This window comes from Lactuca sativa, chromosome 2, assembly GCF_002870075.4.
Source record: "Lactuca sativa cultivar Salinas chromosome 2, Lsat_Salinas_v11, whole genome shotgun sequence".
Classification (NCBI taxonomy): Eukaryota; Viridiplantae; Streptophyta; class Magnoliopsida; order Asterales; family Asteraceae; genus Lactuca; species Lactuca sativa.
The window spans coordinates 158372164-158377662 of record NC_056624.2 but is presented as its reverse complement, the minus strand read 5'-3'; the positions used below and the strand labels follow the sequence as shown (position 1 = coordinate 158377662).

General features: G+C 37.1%; 1 pseudogene; it reads right to left on the bottom strand.

The window, feature by feature from the left end:
• Positions 1–2453: 2453 nt before the first annotated feature.
• LOC111883449 (pentatricopeptide repeat-containing protein At1g56690, mitochondrial-like) lies at positions 2454–4491 on the bottom strand (annotated as a pseudogene).
• Positions 4492–5499: the final 1008 nt, after the last annotated feature.

The window sequence follows — 5499 nt, the reverse complement described above, 5'->3', positions numbered from 1 at the left end:
CCACACACTCCCGTACATCTTCACAAAGGTTGTAGAGAGTGTTTTCCAGATTTACCCCTCTCTTGGATAGTGCCAAAGCTGTAGGAATCTTACCCATACGTGCTCTCCATACAAAACACACCACCTTAATGGGGATATCAGTAGTCCGTTCAAAATACCCGATAGAGGTAGTAAGGCTAGATTCCCAAATTTTTCGAAGAGCTTTGACCACGAAATTCCCATCAGATGTGAGACTGCAGGTCCACTCGTTTCCAGATCCTCCTGGTTTTTTCTTCAATATCTGGTCAGTTACAATTTCTTTCTTCAGTAATTCTTTGCTTACACCTGCTATGTTTTTCCAGACTCCGGGTAATTTACTATTGGCGTAGTAATCATCCGGTTTCGAATTAAGGTCATGAAGACCTGTGATTGTAGCTGCCCAAGTTGTTGGAGAACCAGCTCTTAGCCTCCACCACCACTTCACTATAAGAGACACGTTTAAGGATTTGATTGTACCTATTCCAAGCCCGCCAGCTTCTTTGGATGCAGTGACCATGTCCCAGGAGGCCTAGTGGATCTTTCTATTACCCTCCGAACTCCCCCATAAGAATTTCCTCTTGATACTTTCTAGTTTATCAATCACCCCTTGAGGTGCCACAAATAGTGACAGAAAGTAAGTTGGCAGGTTCCTGAGAACCGATTGTACCAGGGTTAAACGCCCTCCAAATGAGAGTGTTTTAGACTTTCAATTTGAGAGCTTATGTTGGAATCTTTCAATTACCGGTTTCTAGTTTTTAATGCGCTTCATGTTTGCCCCAACTGGGACCCCAGATAATTGAATGGTAGTTTGGCTGGTTCGCATCCTAAGGGTCTGGCTTGTCTTGTAACTTCGTGCGAGCTTACCCCCACCCCAAATACCCTAGACTTGTTGAAATTAACCCTGAGGCCTGATGAGACGTGAAAGCAGTGAAGAATCCTAGCTAGATTTTTGATATTATATTTAGACCACTCACCAAGGAATAATGCATCATCAACATATAGTAGGTGCGAGATAACCTGGCCCCCATTAGGTATTTTCAGTCCCTGGAATACCACTCTTTCGCAGGCCGCTCTCATCGCCACACTTAACCCCTCCATGGCTATTATAAAAAGGAATGGCGATAATGGATCGCCTTGTCTTACTCCTTTGGATATGCCAAATTCCTTAGTTGGACATCCATTGATGAGGACCGAAGATTTGGCAGATGTCAAACAACCATTGATCCACTTCCGCCACTTGACTCCAAACCCCATCGATTGCATGTTTGAATCTAAAAATTCCCAGTTTATAGAGTCGAATGCTTTGTTGAAGTCGACTTTGAATAGTAAAACCTTTTTTTTAATAGTTTTTGCCCATGAACAAATCTCGTTAACTACTAAAGGACCGTCTAGTATATTCCTTCCCTCCACATAGGCAGATTGTATCTCGTCTATGCAAGACCCTAATACCCTCTTGATTCGAAGTGAAAGTATTTTCGCAATGATCTTGTATATAGAGCCGATGAGACTGATTGGACGAAAGTCGCTTAGCACAATGGGGTCTTTAACTTTGGGAATTAAGGAGATAAATGACGAGTTACAGGCATTATCAATTATCCTGTATTTCTCAAAATGTTTCACCACAGCAGCAATGTCCCCGAGAAGCATGTCCTAGTATTTTTTAAAGAATCTAAATGAGAACCCATCTGGCCCTGGGGCTTTCTCGCTACCACACGCCCATACAACTTCTTTGATTTCCTTCAGTGGTGTATGCGATAAAGTGTGGTTTGTTGTGGTAGGCTAATAAATTCATGTAAACACTCAAAAGAATCAATTCGGTTTTAGTGTATATATAAAATTTACTATTATAAAAAAAGTGTCGCTCAAATTGTGTTATAAGACAATGAAAAAGATTAAAATATATCAAGAAAAAATCATCTCACGAGATCACCTGAATCACTACCCCTTCGAACTTTATGACTCTACGCCCATTTAGAAGAAGAAAAAAAAATTATATACCATGTCAGTCCTTCAAGTTTCTTTATTAGCATTCCAACCCTTCACACTTTAAACTTCAATTTTAACACATTAACTTCCACATATCAACGTATGGCATGGTGGCTTAAGAGTGGAAAAAGACCAAAATACCCCTCATATGGTCAAGGAAAGAGACCAAAGGTTTGGATTATGGAGCGCACAAATTGAATCTTGTCGACTAAAAAAGTATACAGGATTTACTCTAAAACTTATTATGTTCCTCACGAATCACGATGCTTAGATAGTTTGGTGAACATAACAACGAATAGATCATCACTTACGAATATTATTTCATTTTTTAGTTTGGTATCTTAACTCAAACACATACACAACGAATTGACCATCACTTATGAATATTATTTCATTTTCTTAGTTTGTTATCTTAATTCAAACACATACACATACACTTTAGTTTTCATTCACCAATAATCCCTACAAGAACAAACCCCATCTTTGAAATGATGAAACCTATTTGCATCTCTCAACACAATCTCCCTACTCACAACTTTTGATATCAACTTAATAGCAGAATGACAATCTCCACAAACCCTAAGATTCTTCATAACCCTAATCACTATCCCTTTTGGCACCTTCAAAACCCCATAAGCAACAACAAGTTTCTCACTATGATACCCTAAACTATGCACCTTCTCTTCTTCATCAACATCATGCAATACAAATCTCCCATCAGGACAATATCCAACTTCTCTTATCAACCCCATTAAATACTCCAACATTTTTATAATCAAATCATACTCAACATGACTACTATTTTCACTTTCACCCCCTCTAAACATATGAACTTCTTTCCCTATAACTATCCATGAACAACCAGGCGATTTCTTCACCATCTCTAATCTCATCCTTTTTTTAACATCCTCAACTTCACACCATTTTTTCTTTGAAGCGTATATGTTTGATAACAAGATATAAGGACCCGAGTTTGTTGGCTCAAGCTCTATAACTTTCTTAGCTGCAATTTCAGCCATTTCAAGATTCATATGAATTCGACAAGAACCCATTAAAGAACCCCAAATGATAGCATCAGGATCCATAGGCATGTTCTTGATTAAGCTCATTGCTTCATCTAACCTACCATTTCTTCCAAGTAAATCCACCATGCATGCATAGTATTCGGTTTTTGGGTCGATTGCATATTTTAATTTCATGGAGTTAAATATTTCAACACCTTTGTTAATATTTCCTGTGTAGCTACAAGAGGAAAGAACTCCTATGAAAGTAACATCATCTGGTGATATGCTTAAAGAACATAATTTATCAAAAAGTTTCAAACTTTCTTCTCCTAATCCATGTTGTGAATACCCTGTAATCATTGAATTCCACATCACAATGTCTTTGTTGGGAGATTTATCGAATACAAGCTTGGCCTTTACAAGATTTCCACATTTTACATACATTGTGATCAATACTGAGTTAACATATACATCGGTGTCACACAAATTTTTAACCAATTAAGAATGAATTTGTCTACCATGATCAAGATTCGCAAGATTTGAACAAACAGAAAGGATGCTAATCAAAGAAGGGAAATTCGGTTTAACTCCTTGGGTTTGCATTGATGTGAATAGTCTTAATGCTTCTAATTCAAACCCATGTCTTTCATAAGTCTTTATCATTGTACTCCATGTTGCATTATCCTTTTCTATTCTATTGTTTGATCGAATATGTTTCTTGCTTTATCTACATCACCATTTTGGCTAAACCCTAATATCATGGCGTTACATGAAACTACAGATTTGTAAGGCATGGCATTGAAAAGCTCCATGGCTTCATTCATCCTTCCACATTGTGTGTAGCCATTTAGCATTGCAGTCCATGAGACCTTGTTTTTGTGGGGCATTACTTCAAAGAGTTTTCTAGCAACATCTACATGGCTGTTTTGGACATACCCTGAAATCATTGTGGTCCAAGAGAATACGTTTTTCTTAGGTATTTCATCGAACAGTTGGCCTGCTCACGAGCTTTGTCGATTTGCTTATCTTGAATAAGGCCACCGAGCATCACTGTCTAAGACACGACGTTCCTTTCGGGCATCTTCAAGAAAAGTGTTTCTGCTTCAGAAACTAAACCTTCTTGTATATATCCTCTAATCATTGCAGTCCAGGAAATAACGTTTCTGTGAGGCATTTTGTCGAACACTTCTCGGGCTTCCTTTACCATCCTGTTCTTCACATACCCAGAAATCAAACCGTTCCAAGAAACAGTGCTTCTTTCAGGCATTTGGTCGAACAGGTTCCGGGCTTTATTGGGTTGGTTGTTTTGGAAATAGCATGCAACCATGGAGTTCCAAGACACGATGTTTTTTTCCCGTAAACCATCGAATACTTGGCAAGGATTGTGAATTTGGCCAAGGCAGCCATACCGTGCAATATGAAGATTCTCTGAAATCGTAACATTTGAGAAATATGTACAATAGTGAATTAATAGAAAACGCATTTGGATCATTTTAGTATAGCTTCTTTTCAGTAATGGATCACATCAAATTACTTGAGAGCAGTTGACAAATGAAACAGAATCGATTGTCAAAAGCTTTATCAATTGCGTGTATTAACATACTATAAATCTTTGCTTTTCTGCACAGGGTTAATGTTAGTTTAGCCCATTTATTTTAAAATATTTTTATTGTTGTTTTTTTTTTAAATTTCGAATGATACAATTTAAATTTGTCCGGTTTAAAAGGTCATTTTGAAGCTTAGGATTTTTTTAATTTATAATGATACAATGTAAATTTATCTGCTCGGATTTTCTCAAGTGCACAAATGTTGAAAATTGGGGTTTTCCCATGGTTGTTTTTTTGTTGTAATGGACCTGTTTAGATGCTCTTTTTATACCGTAATTTTCTATGTTTTCGAGAATGAACCATGCTAGGATTGACATATGCTTGTCAACGAGCCATATAGATTAGCCATTTCATTGGCATCAGACTATATCAAATGTTTGATTTTCTAAGTAAATAAGATGATGCCATGGAGAGGGGGAGGTTGGGTAGTGATCTTACTAGTTAGGAGTGTAGTGAGCAAAGGCTCACACAATAAACGTAGTAGTCTACCTCGGGTCTTAGGAAGGTATCAGAAAGAGTTTAAAAGTATAAAGTGTATATGTTAGAGATTAGTAAAGAGTGTTTGAGATACTAAAGTTCGTAATTGTAAAAATAGAAATTAAATATGAAAAAATTACAAAATTGGACAATGTGTATTTAAAATTGTGGATAAGGTCCAAAAAGTTTCCAACTTGCTTGGAATGTCCAAGAATTTTCCTGTCCATTTAGAGTTGTTTGGCCCATCATGTTCCCTCCATGTGAAAATATTTTCATATTTTTGGTCTATCGTTGTCGTCATTTGAATTAATTATATGGTATTAACAATAATGATTCCTAAATAGCATTTCACTCTTTCATCTTTCTCACACCTCCTTCACCACTCTAGACACAAAAAAAAAAAACAC